General features: G+C 43.0%; 2 long non-coding RNA genes across 3 annotated transcripts; one reads left to right on the top strand and one right to left on the bottom strand.

Moving 5' to 3' along the window:
• The first annotated feature begins 249 nt into the window (after window positions 1–249).
• Window positions 250–16,104, top strand: LOC112662385 (uncharacterized). Its single transcript, XR_003138479.3, has 3 exons — window positions 250–293; window positions 591–710; window positions 13,389–16,104. It is a non-coding gene; the product is annotated as an uncharacterized LOC112662385 (long non-coding RNA).
• On the bottom strand, window positions 12,385–14,342 carry LOC125753148 (uncharacterized). 2 transcript variants are annotated; one of them, XR_007404261.1, is made up of 2 exons: window positions 14,157–14,342; window positions 12,385–12,793 (listed from the first exon to the last, which is right to left on the bottom strand). It is a non-coding gene; the product is annotated as an uncharacterized LOC125753148 (long non-coding RNA). The 2 variants fall into 2 exon arrangements; XR_007404262.1 differs by having other exon boundaries at window positions 12,385–12,743; window positions 14,157–14,217.
• Window positions 16,105–18,361: the final 2,257 nt, after the last annotated feature.

The following is an 18,361-nucleotide window of genomic DNA, read 5'->3' as shown; positions in this document are numbered from 1 at the left end:
TTATGGATATCTATATATCCAACCATGCCAGCTGAGAGGTGGTTACCAGTCAGGAAAAGAGCTCTCTAAAGAACATAGATTTCTCAAAGTCACAGGAGACACCCTGGGTCTCTTTGAGACATATGACTTTGCTAGCATCTGTATCCATGGCAACCCCGAAGCCTTAAAAACACTTTGGTCATGAACTCTAACCCCTCACAGAACTGTCCTGACCCAGCTTTTGGAGCTCACCTTTGGAAACATCACAAATGAAAACCATGACAACAGTGGATTCTGAATGAGCGCCTATAAAAGTAAGTCACTTCTTGGATGAGACACAATATTAAAAATGTATTCCAAAGGGTCACATTTCCTCAGCCTGAAAATATCCAAAAATGGAGATAAGAGAGATAAATCGGAAGAAACAGAAAGATCGTATTCTATGATAGTTCTCCCTTCATTAATCCTAATTCTTCATGAGCTTGGAGAGATAGAGAAGTTTCCATGTGGATATATCAGGGGCTCCCTACCTTAACTCATATCCCAATAAGCCATTTTTTTTATTTCTAAAAACCTGTTTTTTTCTTTTTGGTTTGGTTTTGTATGCCTAGCATCTATTCTCTCTTCTGAGAGCACCATTCCAATGTTCTTGGAGGGGAACTACCATCTCTCACGTGTGTTCCAGGGTGCAGGAGAGGAGAACTCCAGTCCCAGTCCCAGGGGCATCTGATGTACGTAACCCCAGTCTCACCAATGGGCATGTTTTGTTGCCCTGGCCACAGGGAATTGATTCAGGACCTGCTCACAGCTCAGTCTTGGCCACAAAGAGAGCCTGCGGTTTCTGGGGGAACTACTGGGAAGGGCAGCTCTCCCTTCCCCTGTGTGTCCACAGCTGCAGGACACAGGGGCAGGCTGTGACAAGGACCCTGCCTGAGAGGGAAGCTCTAAGGTAGGATGGTGGGTGTGTGTGAGGGGGGGGGAACTCCTGACTCTTTGAACCTCTTTTACCAGAGGAACAGGTGTAACCTCAGCTTTCCCTGTGTGGCCAGACTGGTGCCGTAAAAAAAAAAAAAAAAAAAAAAACAGTTTGGTTCTTTGAAAATGGCTACCAAAAAATCCTAATCCTAGCATTAATATTAATGAGTAGAATCCAGGAGAGAGGCACAAATGGCCACTCCCTATCCTAGGGCACTGGACAAGGAGTCTAATACTAACCATGTTCCTCCTATGTCCTACACTCTGGGCCAACACTTCTCTTATTCTGAGGGCAACTATACTTGCTTCTACCCAAGGAGTCCTTCTTCCTGGAATAAATCTCTCTGCTCATTTCTATTAAGTGCCCTCCTACTCATCCTGCAAAACCCTCCTTCTCCTCCTCCTCTAGAGTTAGGAGTTGCCTCCTCTGGGCTCTAAGAGCACCAGCCCACATTTCTGCAGTCACCTCTACCATATTTCCTTGTTTTGTATCTGCCCATATGGTGATTTTTTTCTTTATTATCAAATTAAGAGATGTCCAATGTTTAAAAAAAGAATCCTAACAACACATGAGGGAATGAGATAAAAAGTGAGATAAATTCCAGTGTCTCTCCCTTGAGGTAAACATCATGAACACTCATGAATCCATTCAGACAATTCCAATTGCACTACAATAAAATGTTGGTCCCAGGACATGTGAACTCTCTCTCCTAGGACAGGGATTCGGCTCCACTCCTTCTGCAGTGGTACTGTGGAACCATTCAGTCTGCGTTCTAGCCCTGGCTCAAACATTTACTAGCCTGTGACTTGGGACAAATTAATTACACTCTCTGCACCTCACTTTCCTCATCTGTAAAATGAGATTTATAGTTGTCACCTATCTCACCAGGTTCTTGTGAGCATTAAGTGAGTTAATATATTTAAAGCACTTAGAACAGGGCCTGGCACATGGTGAGTGCTATGTAAATGTGTACCACTTCTACTGTTGATCTCTATCTGCAGTGTCTAGCTCTAAACAAAATGTTCTGAGTACAGATGCATTTCTCTGCAGTAGGCATGTAGTTAGATGGACTCCATTGCTCCTCAGGGAGACTTCTGGCACTTTCTCACTGATATTTCCTCCCCATCATAGGATCCACCCTCATCACCACCCCTATTTATTGAGTTTGCATCATGGGTCAGGGTGTATCTTATCGTATTTTACCCTCCCGATATTCCTATAAAAAAAAGTACTCATAAGTATTCATAATAGCATTATTCACCATGGCCAAAAACATGGAAGCAACCCAAAATGTGGAAAAACTTGGTTGAGGTTCCCACAACTAGTAAAAGGCATTGAACTCAAGCATGTTTGACACCTCAGCACACTATCTGCCCAGTGTGCCTGGTGCATTGTAAGTGTTTAATAAATACATGTTGGGTGGACAAAATAATAGAAAGCTATTGTAACGATATCCTTAATTTTCCCTCTGCTATGTTTAATCATGGCTTCCTGGAGACAGAGATGGCAAATTATAATTAAGGAAGAGTGAGAAAGATGTTAATACTATCCTTGTTCACTCCTGGCCCCCCAAGCCCCAAAGCAAGCAAAATCCTTGGAGCTGTCAGTCAGACACAATGTTCTGAGACCACGCACACCACACTGTGGACTGTACAAAGTGGAGTGCAGGCAAGTAGGGGACAGTCCCTCCCCAGCACATCAGCCACATGGGTTCTTAAAAGCAATGGGAATCAAAAAAAGATGGAGGGGTGTCTGGGTGGCTCAGTTGGTTGAATATCTGACTCTTGGCTTCAGCTCAGATCAAAATCCTGAGCTGGTCATGAGATGAAGGTCATGAGATGAAGCCCAGCGTCAGGCTCCACATTCAGCGGCGAGTCTGCTTGAGATTCTCTCTCCCTCTGCCTCTCCCCTCCCCTCAAATAAGCAAATCTTTTTAAAAAAATGATAGAGATGGTCTGACGAAAAGCTGCAAGATAAGCTGTCACTGTATAGATGAAGAAAGTGAAACCCAAGACACAGGGACAATTCAATGCCCTCCAGCCCACTGGTGGTATAGCAGGGACTAGAACCAGACCTTACATTTCAGGTCCACATACTCAGCAGCAGGAAGACAGTGTAGCCCTGGAACCCTCAATATATACAAGGTTAAATCAGTCCTCCATGAATAGCTGCGTGGTCTTGAGCAAGTCACTTACTCTCTAGGGCACTCAGTTTCTCCACTGATAAAATGCAGATATTAAGTCTTTTATTTGGATTAGTAACAAGAACATTAAAAAAATTTAGTAAGCAAAATACAGCTAATGCAATAGAAGAAGTAGGCAAAAGAAACAGTTCACAAAAGAGGAAACACAGAGCCAAAAAAGATATATGAATTGATATTCAGTATCATTGGTGATCAAGGAAATGCAAATCAGAGCCACAATGGGAGATAAGTTTTTATGTCTATTAGCTCAGAAAAAATTTTAAATCTGACAATTCCAAACATTGCATTGGACAGAATCTGAAGGTTCTCTTATACATTGCCAGGAAGTGTGCAAATTGGTGCAACCATTCAGAAAAACTGAGACACATAAGATTGTTCAAAGGTGACACTGTTAACAAGAGCAGAAGTCTAGCAACCACCCAAAAACTCATGAGTAGAAAAGTGAATGAATAAACTATGGGATATTCCCACCGTGTGATCTTCCAGAGCCATCACTATGGATAAACTACACAGAAGTATTCAGTTTGATGGATCTCAGCAAGGTATCACATTGAAATTGTGTCTAGCCTGCTAAGTAGCCTTTTATATAAAGCTAAAACAATTAAAATGAAATGTATGCATGTATCTTTACAACACACATAGATAGAATTATATGGAGAAAAGCCAGAGGGTGATAGAAATGGGGTTCAGGAAAATGGTGGCCTCTGGGATGAAATGAGAGAGGAAGCTGTACACACACATGTGAGTCCGTGTTAATGTCTGAGCTTTCGTTCTAAGCCCAGGGTCATGGGTGTTCATGGCATTATTAAAATATGTGATTCTGAGCATGTGTCATGAATCCAGAGTCACTGTCCTTTTAATTCTGGGAAGCTAAAGAGCAATGGTGACAAGGATTCCTTCTTGGTGGAGCTGCTGTGAGGATTCAGAATGGATGGCCCGGCTTCTGGGCACCTGCACAGTAACATCCAGCTCCTAGGTGGTGGTGGTGGTTCTATGTACTTGTGGCTCAAAGCAGCTTCAAGTGAGCTAAAGAAAACAAAATTCCTTTCACTCCGACTCCCTCTGCCTCATGGCTCCCCTGATTTTGTGTATCAGTGCAATCTTTCCACCCTCTTGGGTGTCTTGCTTTTACAGATCACACAGCTCTTGTCTGGTAAATAATAACCACTTAACTTCCAAAATCTTCAGCCAATGTTCTTTGAAGAGTAACCTCTTCAGAGCGCTGGGACATGCTTGCACTACCTTCCCTTCAGAAGGAACTCTCATAGTTGGGTCTCTGACACTGGCGTCTTGAAGGATTTCACATGGCCTGGACTTAGGTTTAAAAGAAAAACTGGCTTTCAGTAGAGGTGGGGGGAGGTGGGTACCTTGTTGACACTGCTCCCTCACCCGGCTGTAGGTAAGAGTTTTCTTTTTCCTCCCACACAACACAAGGAACAGAGAAGTCATTTAAGCCTTATAAATACTGGCAGGCTCAAAAAGCAAGTCGCCAGTCTTAAAAACAAGTCTCTGTTTCCTTTGGCTAATCTGCAAATCCAGTCATATTTTCAGATAAGAAGGTAAACAGAGGGTGGAGGAGATTAAGGAGGCCTGTCTTAGGCTAGTATCTTTATAGAGAGACTGCGAGAAGAAATGTTACTGGAGTCTTTCCCTTTCAGGGAAAAGGTTAGTAGCCAAGCCCAGAATAACCCCCAAACCTAGGAGGGTGGTAGAAATAGGCACTTCTCTCTCTACCTTCAAGACAAAACCAGAACACCAATGAATAAGGTGCCAGACACACTGGTGCCAGAGCCCAGTCTCAGGGTTTAGAGGCAGGGAACAGGGTGGAAAAGAAAATTGGTGGAGTCTGTAGTCTGTAGAACTGCCTCTACCCACTATTTAGATGGAATGGCTGCCTGGAGGGGTAACAAGTCCCCCATCTCTTAAAAAAAAAAAAAGAAAAAGAAAATCCATGCCTTGTGGTAAGCCTCTCTTAGCAAGGATGCTGAGGAATGTTCTCCAGATGGTAGAACCAGATCAGAAGGTTGAAGCTGGAGAGGTAAGGAGGACAGGATGGAAACCCTCTGAAACTAAAGGCAGAAGCCAGCAGAACTCAGGAGGTGATAAGTTCATGGCTTTATGGCTTCTATAATATTCTCAAAGAAATATGTGACCCTAAGAAAAATAATGAACCAATAGATGAGGTGATCTTTAAGGTTTCTCCCCTAAACCCCAGGATCTAGGATCCCTTAGATCTCAGAATTCAGAGTAAGGTACAAAGATATTCTGTAAGATTTAAAGACGGATCCCTATGTGGCATGTGAGGTCCAGGATGGCAAGGATTTCTATGAGTTTCCTTCACTGTTTTATACCACCAGCATGTACAGCAGTGGCTGCCATGTAGTTGGGAAACATTTGTTGATTAATGTGCGTGAATGAACCCTAGTCAAAGCCTCTACTTCTTTTCCTTAGGGACCCCTGGACAAATGAGGTCTCATCTGGCTGGCAGTGGTGATCCCTGGGCCTCAGCAAATGCTCATCTTTGGACCTTATCTGTACAAATTCAAAGAGTCTCCCTCATAATTCTAGTGATAATCTCATCGGAAATCTAATGTCAGCTCCTGATTACTCAGTCTGATGGGGCCACCCTGAAAACCCCCACCCCCAGCTCCCGCTCCTAGACTAGAGATAGAGAGAAAGGTGTTCGCTGTGGCCCTGGATGCCAGCTTCATAAAAGGCTTCTGCTGCCCTTGACTTCAAGCCTCCCCATGTTGCTGATACTGCAACCTCATTGTGTTGATATTGGTCTCTAAGGTAAAGAAAGCTTTACAGGGGAAATGTTTGGACCTGGAGATTCCTGTTTGCTCCAGGTGTGGGCTAATAGCCAGAATAATGAGCATTTTCATTCATTTCCTTTTAAAGTGCCACCGATAATGTAGCTAAGTGGACAGCTCCAAACCATTCCTACTGCTCAATTACCAAAACAAGTTTCTGAAATACAACTGATACTTCCTACCTCTGTGGAATTTCACCTAGAGGAAATGCCAAGAACTATATCCTTTTGAAGGCCCCAAGATCTTGAGGGGAAGAGCAAGGAGAGAAGGAGAAGAGTAGGGTAGGTGAGAAGGGAAGAGAGTGACAAACAGCAGAGGCTAATCTGAATTGCTAATGTCCACTTTTATAATGGCCTGCCACAAAGTTAAGCCTGTTAGGTACATTAGTTCATTAAGCCCTTTTGACAGCCCTGTGCGAAAGATTTTATTTATCCCATTTTAATTTTTTCTAAAGATATTTTATGTATTTGAGAAAGAGTGAGAGAGAATGTGTGTGCAAGCACTGGGTGGGATAGTGGGGAGGGGCAGAGTGACAGAGAATCTCAAGCAGACCCAGCACTGAGCACTAGCCCACTGCAGAACTCAATCCCACAACCCTGAGATCATGACCTGAGCCAAAATCAAGACTCAGATGCTTAAATGACTAAATCACCCAGGCACCCCTATTTACACCATTTTAAAGAGGAGAAAACTGAGGCCCAGAGACTTGTCCAAGGTCACCCAGCTGAGCTGTGACCGAGCTGGATTTATACTAAAGCCTGTGCTCTCTACCACCATTTTGCACTGCCTCTCTTTATGTCACAATTCTGCTCCTCCTTCTCTTTACCATATGTGTATCCTTCATCATTATGTGAGGATGGTTTGAGTTAAACTGTGACTCAGACCTGGAGAGAAGAGAAAGCAAGCCTAGGACACGAGGAACTCATGGTGGTTCTATATCAGTGGATTGTAGATTGTAAAAGTTAGAGATGGAGGTGGAACTTTGGGTAGGCCAGTGTGCTTGACCAGGGCCAGGGCAGGGTTTGAAGTGGGGGAAGACCATGCCATGACTATGTGTTGGAAACAGCATGCCAGTTGTGGCATGCCAACCCCCAAACAAGACGGACTCTGCTGTGTTAAGGAAGCCGTCTGGCCCATGGCATTCCCGGAAGGGGCAAGCCTGGCAAATCTCAACCTTGTAACCCAGTCTGGGAAGCTGGCCCCTGTTGGGTTTGGCAAGGAGGCATTTATGAGCTCAGCAGGAGAGAATGAAGAGTGTCACTGGTTTAGAGAGGAAGAATCTGTTGCACCAAGATGACAGCTGGGCCATCGCACAGAAGGGCTTGGCAGTGTGTCTGGGCTACCTTTGTTTCTGACACATGTGGTATAACCAAACTGGAGTCAGGCTCATCCATGGCATATTGGGGCTTAAAGCTCTGAAAATGATCCCTATAAATCTTATTACTCTAAGTGTGGTCCACAGACCTAGAAGCTCGTCATCCACCCGGATGGAATCTCAGATTCCACTTGAACCTGCTGAATTAGAATCTTTAAAGTCTGAGAAGCACTGTCTTAGAGTCTGCCCTGACCTAGGATCAGAATCTCTGGAGCCACATTTCTCAAATCTAACTGACATAGAAACTCCCCAGGTCAATCAGATACAGGCTGAAGTCTGAGAACAAATACAGAAAACCTTTGAAATGTCATAAGGACATCAATGGGGCATTTTAAAAAATATTTTATTTACTTGAGAAAGAGAGAGAGCATGCACAGAGGGAGAAGCAGACTCCCTCCCCACTCAGCAGGGAGCCCGATGCAGGCTTGATCCCAGAACCCCAAGATCATGACGTGATCCGAAGGTAGATGTTTAACCAACTGAGCCACCCAGATGCCCCTCAAATGGAGTATTTAAACCACAGCTTTCAGGTGCTTCTCCAACCCAGTAAATTCCCTTTGAGACAGCATGGAAATTATCATCTGCTGATTTGTGGTCCACCTACTTCTAAAAAAGGATTCATGACTGATTATGAACGGAGCAGGTGGTCAGCAAAGCAGCGTAACAAAATGGATTGCAGGGAAACTCCATAAGCCGACAACCCACTAAACCCTTTTCTCCACATCTGGGGTATTATAGAGCCTAAAATCCCACTGCTCGGTTATCCTTGTGCTTCTTTTTAAAATTACAAGTTTCTCTTGGCGGAAAAGGCATATTTACATTAAATTGTTGATGACTTTTCAAAGCCTGCTTTCCTGATGGCAATCCGTCAGTAAGTCCTGGCATTCTATCTCCAAAGAAAATCTCAAGTGTGCTATTTCTTTCCACCTCTGCTGAGCCATTGTGTCTCATTTGCATGCCTGCCAAGAACTTCCCAGCTGGTCTCTCTATTCCTACTTCTGTCCCCTCTGATCTCTGTTCTACACAGCTCTCAAAGCGGTCACTGAAGGATGGAAATCTCATCATGTCATATCCCAGCCAAAAGCCAAAAACTGCCTGTATCAGTTTCCTTTGGCTTCTGTAACAAATTGCCACAAAAGTGGTGGCTTAAAATAACAAAATTTATTATCTCACAGTTCTGGACTGGAAGTCCAAAATCTGTATCACTGGAAGTCCAAAATCTGTATCACTGGGTTAAAATCAGCACATCAGCAGGACCATGCCCTCTCTGGAGGCTTTAGAGGACAATGTGTTCTTTGCCTCCTCCAGCTTGGGGAGGCTGCCAACCTTCTTCAGCTTGTGGCCACATCACTCCAGTCTCTGCCTCCATGGTCACAGTGCCTTGTCCTCTTCTGTCTGTCCACTCTCCCGCCACCTCCTTTTTCATAGGGATACATGGGATGGCACCTCCCCATCTCAAGATCCTGAATTTAATCATATCTGTACAGTCTTTTTTGGTCATATTAGAAAACATGGATAGTTCCCACACTAGGATGGACTATCTCTGGGGATCATCAATCCACTGCACCTAATAAAATCCAAAATCTGTACTGTGGCCACTAAAGTCCCATGTGACCTAGTCCTTGCCCAACTTTTAGAGCCTATTCTACTCCTCTTTCCTCATTTTTCTGGCCCACCCCTCCAGTCTGCTTTTAGATCTTCAAGTCTGTGCCTACCATGGAGACTTTGCTCTTGTTATTTCTTTTGCCTGCAGTGCTACCACTCTTGGCCCCATTTGCTGAATGAATGAATAGATGAATGAATGAATTGATGGATGAATGGATGGATGGATGGATGGATGGATGGATGAATAAATGAATAAGTGTCTTTTTCCTAAAAACTCAGGAAACAAGATGGTGGGGAAAGTAGAGACAGCAGTATGGGTAGAAATTAACTTCATCTACATCTCAATTTTGCCTAGAAAGTTGTTTGGCTAAAGATGCTTCCACCTACTCTTTTTTCAATTGCCAAATACCTCAAAATATCCACAGCTCTTAGGCACTTGGAAGCTTCCTAGAAAGGAGTAGCTTTAAATGGTTGTAGCCAAGTTAGAAAGTTGGAACTGGGTATTGATAGGAATAATGTCACATGGAAACATCCCCTCTCTCCTCGTTCTGAAGAAACAAGACAGTCCAAGGTATACAAAGCTATTTTGACTTCCAGCAATGATTTTGATGGTGTTTCTTCTTCTAGTGGTCAATGAATATTCATTGTTGATTTTAGTAGCAATTTTACGAAGGCCACCGCTAATGGCTGCATCCTGCCCTGGAGACAGTATGCCTGCCAGTGGTTAAATGACCTTTAATTATCTCCTGCCTCTGAGAGAAGGTCTATCATTAAATGGAATTTCTTGCACACTATTATGATGAAAATGTAAATAGAAGTTCTTTCTGCCTCAGAAAGAAGGAGTCTGAGTTCTGTATAGTTATATAAATTAACAACAGTCACTACATTATATGTAGTAGGTGGTCTAGAGTGATCAACACACTTTCTTCCAGTTTTCCTGGGTCTTTCTCCACTAGTACAGTAAATCTTGAATCACAGGAAACCCCTTAGTCTCAGATACACTAGGACTACTGGTTGCCCAAGTGGTAGCTAAAAAGCCTATCCCTAACACTTGAAGGAGCCAGGGTAAAAAGATACTAGAAGAGGCCCATGAGGTATGTATCTAAATATACAGAAGTTATAAATCAAACTAAAACACTGCCCAATAAAAATGTTCTATCCTCCTATCATGACAAATGTCCGCAAAACAACCCGGAAGGCTGGGTTTGAGTTCCAAGCTCTTAGACTCCCCTCTGGCTTCTGGTCTGTCTCCACTTTCCCTTCCTACTCCTAGCTCTCTACCCCACACCCCAAACCCCAAGAGGTCTTGCTCCATCCTATAAGCAACTACATCTTGGTTTCCCCCTGGGGCCTAGAAGTAAACTGTGACAAGGCCATTCTTGGAGGAGAATGGCCTTAGGGCAGAGGAACACCCAGTTCTAGAAATGGGATTGGAGCCATTTAAGAAGAGAATTCTGAGGTCATGGAACCTAAACCTAGCCTGGAAGGGATAGGTGGCCAGAAGAAGGAAAAGAGTGGAATCTACAGGACAGGAGTCACTCTTTCCGGAGTCTAAAAACCATACTGGAAGTCACCACTCTCTAGAGTGTCCATGAAATTAAAATATGTTAGATAATTTCCAATTTCCAATTACACCACCAGGTCCTAGTGGGCAGAAGGCTAGAGTTGTTCAACCCAGAGAAATAATGTCTGAACAAAATGTTATGGATGCCCTGAGACTGTTCCTAGAAAGAACTGAGGACCTCACTAGAGAAAACAAAATTACAGTACAGTACAGCAGAGAAAAGAAGTCACGTAGCAAAGAGAAAGAACTACTTAAATAACGGCTCTCTTACCTGGAGATTGATAAGAAAAGTGTCTGCCAGAGAGAAGAGACTGGGAGCTTAAATGTCATCCCTCTGAGACCACGCTAAGGCAAGATTTCTGTTTTCCTTCAGGGGATTTACTTTGATTGATGATGCAGATTGTGGTCCAAGTATCAGTAGGTAACAAGTATTGCAAGCTAAAAATGCCTCGTGTGCTCTTGTAGTTTTGTTCATATGAGCATAGTGAATAGCAGGCAGCCAATATTACATAATTAACAGCACAGAGGTGATATGAGGATATGAGATGGCAAAAAAGATCATGAAAGTAGAAAATACTGATGTCCTGTTTAAAAGTATCATGTCAGATAAGTTAGGTTTAGATAATCTCTCTGCAATTTACTAACAGTGAGACCATAGGTGAGTTACTTCACATATTTGAGCCTTGGTTTTAATTCCTAAGCAAAATTGGGATCAAATACTACATGCAGGAAGTCTGGGGGGCTCAGTCGGTTAAGCATCTGCTTTTGGCTCAGGTCATGATCCTAGGATCCTGGGGTCAAGCCCTGCATCAGGCTCCCTGCTCAGCAGGGAGTCTGCTTCTCCCTCTTTCTCTGCCCTTCCCCTTACTTGTGCTCTCTTTCTCTCTCAAATAAATAAATGAAATCTTTAAAAATAATAAATACTACATGTGACTAGTATGAGGAATAATTGAGATAAAGCAAATAAGGAACCCAACCAGTGTTTGTAACATTTTAAGTATTCCAAAATACTACTTCCTAAGGGGAAGAAAAAAGATGGTAGTGGTGGTGCTGATGGTAGTTGCAGTATTACACTAGTAGAGCACTACTACTTGATGTCAAGAAGAAGTAATACCATTGTATACCAATATGGGATATAGGCAGATTAGCTGGATTCTGAAGCTCCTGGTCCTTAAGTCTAAAAAGGAGATTCTTTGATGATAATTAAGACATCGGGCAAAAGAATCCCTTTGAATAAGGAGGTGATACATGGACTAGACCTGTGGTAATTGCAGAACACCAAAAGAACTGACAGGGAGACACATGGAAACATGACTCACTCGTGGCTTCATTGAGAATACATGGCAAAACTCAGCAAGTGCCAATGAGCACAGAATCATCTCCAACCACGTGGGAGACACCAAGAGAAGCTGCTGAGGGAGCTAACCATCGTACTCACAGTTGCACAGACTCAAGCTGAGTCATCACAGCAATTCAGTAATATCTCAAGTGATAGAAGACGGATCACTCACGGGCAAGCCTGAATCACCACCACTACAAGCAACTATTCTCATCCCCAGCCAAACTTAGGTACTACTCAATGCGTATATGAATCATTTCTAAATTAAGCATGAAGATTTCCAAATTATCTCAACATGATCTAACATCTGGACAGGAGATATTTATTATTGAGTTGGAGGAGGGGACATGAGGAGAGAGAAAAAATAGAGAGAAGGCTATGTTCTCTAAGAAAACTATTTTCTTTTGAAATATGGAACTATTTTTGCAAAAAAGACTGACTCACTTTATTTTTTTAATCACCAAAAAGGAAATAGAGTGTGTGTAATAGACTGCTTTACACTAAATAAAGACATCATGTGGACATGAGGCTTTCTAATTTGGTTTTATATTATTCTAACTGCATTAAAAATGTACACACGAATATAAGATTGATTCATTTCTGGGTTGGATTGCCTAAGGTCTTTCTGCTGTTACAAATAACTTCCCGCAAAGCTTTCTCATGCCTTCTGGGATGTAGGAACGTAGTTCACCCCATGATGCTCTCTGACCTGGTCACCCCAAGTTCTTGTTCTTTTTCCCATGGGCTGTGAGGCTCACTGAAGAGCTCTTGATTCTTCGGGAGGACAGCAGGAAGATCCAAAGGCTCTCCTCACCCCAACTTCTCAATGTCTTTTGTTACAAGTTTTCTACTTCCTGGGCTCAAGAATGTTCTTGGTTATTACCGTGAGCTGTAGAATCAGACAGACCAGGATTCAACTCTTTGCTCTGCCACTTCACCCTATGTGACCACAGACAAGCTGTTTATCCTTTTTGAGCCTCAACTTCCTTGTCTGTGAAATGGGGATACTAAGTCCTTAACTCAGGAAAGATTAAGTGTGACCATCTTTGTAAAGGACTTGGCTCAGTGGCTGGCTACATGGCAAGAGCTCCCACAAATGTTAGTTCTTATTCTTTCTAACAGATGAGTACTAGGAATTATGTATTTAGACATCCAGGACCTGGAATCTGATGCTTTAGGCAATAGAAAACTGTAATCTCCAGCCAAACTGAACTTCTTTTGCTTTGGGGCCCATGCTTTTCCTATCATAATGTTCCCCATTCATCACCTTTTGTTATAATTGCTTGTTTAGGGATCCCTGGGTGGCGCAGCGGTTTAGCGCCTGCCTTTGGCCCAGGGCGTGATCCTGGAGACCCGGGATCGAATCCCACATCAGGCTTCCGGTGCATGGAGCCTGCTTCTCCCTCTGCCTGTGTCTCTGCCTCTCTCTCTCTCTGTGACTATCATACATAAATAAATAAAAAAAAAAATTAAAAAAAAACATTTAAAAAAAAAAAATAATAATAATTGCTTGTTTAACATCTGTTTTTTCCAGGAGAGTAGATTCTGTGAATCTTTTTTTCACTGCTACACGTATGATACCCAGCCCAGCTCTTGGTATAGAAAAAGATGTCCAAAAGATATTCATTGCATGACTGAAAGACTGAACAGCCAATGGACCAATGAAGTGACAGACCAAATAATTGCTAGAACCACAGACCAAACGATGAATGACCAACTGAGTGATTCAATGAATGAAGGAATGAACATATGAACGAATGATGGAGACTGGTCATGTAAATTCAACTGGATATGAAAATATTGTCCTAGCATGACAACAGATGAGACTACTAAATATAGGATTTTAACTTGGAAAATGTAAGGTCTTTAGGGGGATATATAATACTTGTTTTTTGAATATCTTAGAATTCAGTTCTTCCTCCACCCCAATCAATGATAGGATGGGTGATAATACACTACTGGAAAACATTACTCATTCCACACTCACATGGCCCTCAAATTGCACATCCCTCCCACTCTCCATCATGAACCAGAATCTGCTTGACAGTTTCTGGCCTCAGCGTGTCTATCTATGTCAGATGACATCATGGCCCAACCATGTGTCTTGGGCTGTGAGAACAACTTGGGGAAATCAACAAGAAGTCCCAGATCTTTTGATGCCTAATTTCTGATAACTAAGAATCTTTCCTGAAATCTCCCATCCACCCCTTTCTTCTTGGTGAGCTCATCTTGTCTTTCCAGAAAGGCTGATCAGTGGCAAGGCATTGCTGGACTTCGTCAGGGGGATTTGGTGTCTTCATACCTTGTTCATCAGCCACAGGACACACTCATCTTTCAAGAGTTCTGGAATTCTGCCCATGAATGTCTGAACATTCTGCTGCAATCCCAAAGGACCTCTTAGAATGTACATGTTTAGTCACAGAAGATCCAAGCTGTTTTTAAATTAAAACCTGCCTCGAATGAACATAAAATGACCAGTGAGCTGTATTTTGACTATCCTCCTAAGAATCTTGTGACTGTAACAACACAAATAGAACACTCGTTAATGCCATTTTCCTGGTGTAAGGGAAGGGGAGAGACTACCAAATGCAGGCTGATGAAAACCATAAAGGTCACTAGGAAGATTTTCTAAAAGAACCAAGTGTGATGGCTACTTGCCTGGAAATTAGTAAATAATAATTATGCAGTTATGACATCTTTTCTATGTCAGGCAAGAGACTGCATACTTTCTATACATCAGCACATTTAATCTGCCTGGAAGTACTATGATATTGGTATTAGTGCTTCTATTGTACAGGTAGGTAAGTTGAGTTTCCAAATAGGTGCCCATGCAGGGATGAGAACCAAATGTGCCTGACTTCAAACCTGATGTTCCTACCCCTCCAATAGGCTGCAACACAGCACCTGAGATAAGGGAAAGCATGACTGCTGACAAAGTGGAATGGAACTGTAGAATATAACTTAGGCAGGACAAAACAGTACCTGAAGTCTAGAGGGGAAAAGACCTTGTGAACACATGACCAACAGTTTTCCAATAGATCAACTGTCATCCTATAAGAAAGGGAGAGCCCTTCCAATAGATCACAAAGGCTGGAAAGAACAGGTAGGGTCTAGGAAGACAGATGGAAGCCAAGGTGACACAGAACTTTGTAACAGTGAGAGATGTTCACAACTGAGAGAATGAGTTCTTGAACACGGGAAGTGTCCAAGCAGAGGGTAGGTGCTAAAACAGTGGATGGTATACCTTTGAGGTCCTGGCCCTCTGTCTGAATTGGGTAGATGTCCACTAACCATCTGAGAAGCTTACCCCTATTTGTGCCCAATCACCATCTGCCACAAGCATGCAAGTAAAACCATGTCTGCAGAAACAGTCTAACACAAGTTTTATCACCCTGAGGCTACAGGAAGGAATCGTGGGAACTGTTACTCTGAATCTCTTTGTGATAAACAAGGAAGAACTGGGGGACATTGGAAGGGAGAGAAATCTTGGGAGAGGAAGGAAACCATGGGTATTACTTTGTGCCAAGCCATGGGTTGGGTGCTTCACACATGCTTCCTCATAAAGCAGGGTGCTGCTGTTTGAAAGTAGGGCTGATCATTTCCATCCTACAGCTAAAATAGTCTAAGAGGAAAAAGTTAATTTGCCCATAGCCACATGGCTAATAAATAGGATATAACCAAGGCTCAAACTCAGATATGCCTGACTTCAAAACCCTCATTCTTTTCTCAATGGTTTGCTGCCAAACCCAGTGAGGGAGTTTGGGCAGGATATTGAGAGAAGGTGCTTAGGACAGGTGGATTTGGATGAGCAGAAGAAGAATAAGAAGGCTGCAGAATGCAGTAAAACACAAGAGAGTAGTTCAGAATTTGATGCTCAGACAGGCAATTTAATCACTGAGCAAAGGCAGGCAACAGAGAGGAAATGGATCAAGCCAGACATCATCTCTTTCACATAGCATTCTACTTTTGACCTTGAACCCAAGCCATAGAACTGGTTCCAAATTACGAGTGATACAAGTTCTTAAATAGAACCTCAGACATTTTAATCTGAACAAAACCCATATATGTCAACTTTGCCCCAAGGGTAATATACAGAAAAATATACATTTTTTTTCTCCAGAGTATCCCATGATTTCAATATCCCATAAAGAGATGTTACCAGGTAACATAGGTTCATAAGGCTTTGGAAAATTAAGATGCCAAGATGGTAAACAGAATGGAAAATGTGATAATGAGAAAAGATGATAATAATGGCTTTAACTGTATTGATTTTTATCTCCTGTCTCCTGGGAAACAGGGGTGCTACAATGCTCCCTTCAATCCCTGGCTGTTGGGGTTGAATAGACCTAATTTTCTTCCATTATCTAGCAAATACAAAGTTATTCCAAAATAGAATTTTATTCTAAATGGTCCCCGTTATTAGATTGTTGAGGGACACCTACAATTAGACCACAGGTGTTAAGTGTGTATGTGTGTATAGTCGAGGGGCATGGAGGGGAGGTTTATTTCTATCATAGGGATCCAGACCCTATCCTGTGGGAATTAAGTGTCCTTAGCATATCCTGGCATGTGGTGAAATGAGCCATTCCTAGGGCTCGGTCTGCTGTTCTATAAAATGGGAATAAGACCACTTGCCTCAGGAAGATGCCCAGAGGATGCAATAAAATTGCCCTCAGGCAGTCATGTTGGTGTTAGCTCAGAAATGGCACTTGGTACCACTCATCCTGAGCATGTCCCTTGAAGCTGGGGAATTCCTCCTTTGATAGGCCAGCATCAACCCACCACCTGACCTATCTAAGCTAGCCCACCTGTCCCCCAATCCTCCTCCCCGAAAGATCAAAATCATTCTTACACTGGGAATTTAGAGCTGCAATAATGCCCCTTTATCCTGTCCAAGAGATTTTCTCTTTAGTAAGTCATACCAACACCTCACTCCCAGTGGGCCACGTAGAACACAACAAGTATTCTGATATACCTTGGCTGCAAAGTACATGCAGGTCAGCAAATTATAATGATTCAAGAAGGCCCACATCAGCAAATTGCTCCAAATTCTCCAGTGTCTCACATTCAAGCCTCATACCCAAAGATGCAAAACTAGATCAATGTTAGCTGGAACCCTGGCATGGGAACAGAACATTTGGAAGGGCCGTCAGGCTTAAAACAAACTTTTGCATATGACCCCACATTCATTCCTCACAATGAGCCCTACTTTGACACAGGAGAATACCAAGGCACAAGGGAGTTATATACCTAAAGTCACTGTCAGTGGTCAAAGAATTCTATGGTCAGCTTTCTCCTCATGATACAAGAGCAGCCAGCAGACTTGCCCTAGTAAAGGTCCCCAAATTTCTGTCTTGTTTCTCCTAGCACCTCTAACTGATTTTCCTATTCTAATTAATTGCCAAAATCAAATCATTTTAACAACTTCACATGCAAGAAGCAGAAGAGACTACACGAGAACCCCACAGGGTGTTCTATATCTCAACAACCCAGCAAACGCCACACTGAGATCATCTCTAAAACCCACCTTGCTTCTGTATGGGTCAGGGTGCTGGCTAGAAATACTTGAAGGGGTAACCACAGGAAGTTTAATCAAGGCACTATCAATGAAGAAGAAAACAGGGCCATGTGAGAAGATGCACCCTGAGGCCAGTGACAGCAAGAGGCGAGACCACCCCAAGGCCTAAAGAGGCCATGGGAGAGAGCTGTCCCCAGGTTCACAGAAGCTGTGACTAGAGGTAGAAGAACATGACCACCACCTCCAAAACCCAGGCCAATAGGGAGGAAGAGGAAAGATTAAATATGCTCCCCCCTGATCTCCTACCAGTCTCCTGCTCCCAGGAAGACAGCACAGATGCTTAAGCAGGAAGTCCGTGCATCAGCCTACCAGGAACAGAGCTGGAGGAAGAAAGTAAAGAGCAAATCTAGAGAGAAACATGGAAAACATCCAGAGAAATCCTGAAAGGTGAGGAGCCCTGTCTCCCCACCTTTGTCCAAGCTAAGCCCTATTGTAAAGCCAGGCATCTCATGAGTGATCCCAGTGATCCCTAACTAAGGAGCAGCTTAAATAACCCAGCAGAGGGGATGCCTGGGTGGCTCAGCAGTTTGGCGCCTGCCTTCAGCCCAGGGCATGATCCTGGAGTCCCGGGATTGAGTCCAATGTTGGGCTCCTTGTGCGGAGCCTACTTCTCCCTCTGCCTGTGTCTCTGCCTCTCTCTCTGTATCTCTCATTAGTAAATGATTTTTTAAAAATCTAAAAAAAAAAAAATAATAACCCAGTAGAGCTTCATTCTCTTATCTGCAAATATGCAAATAGGAATAATAATATCTACCACCTGGGGTTGTGCCAAGGCTTAAATACATAAAGTTACTGTCTGCAAATAGAAAATACCAGGTATTTTGTTCACTGCCTTCCTGGTACCCAGAACGAACACACACACACACACACACAATGGATAGGCTGAATATAGCATTTAATATTACACGTATGGAAATGAAATGTGTAAT

Source organism: Canis lupus, chromosome 20 (assembly GCF_003254725.2).
Source record: "Canis lupus dingo isolate Sandy chromosome 20, ASM325472v2, whole genome shotgun sequence".
Taxonomy (NCBI): Eukaryota; Metazoa; Chordata; class Mammalia; order Carnivora; family Canidae; genus Canis; species Canis lupus.
The sequence above is the reverse complement of the archived record's forward strand: the minus strand, read 5'-3'. Positions and strand labels throughout refer to the sequence as shown.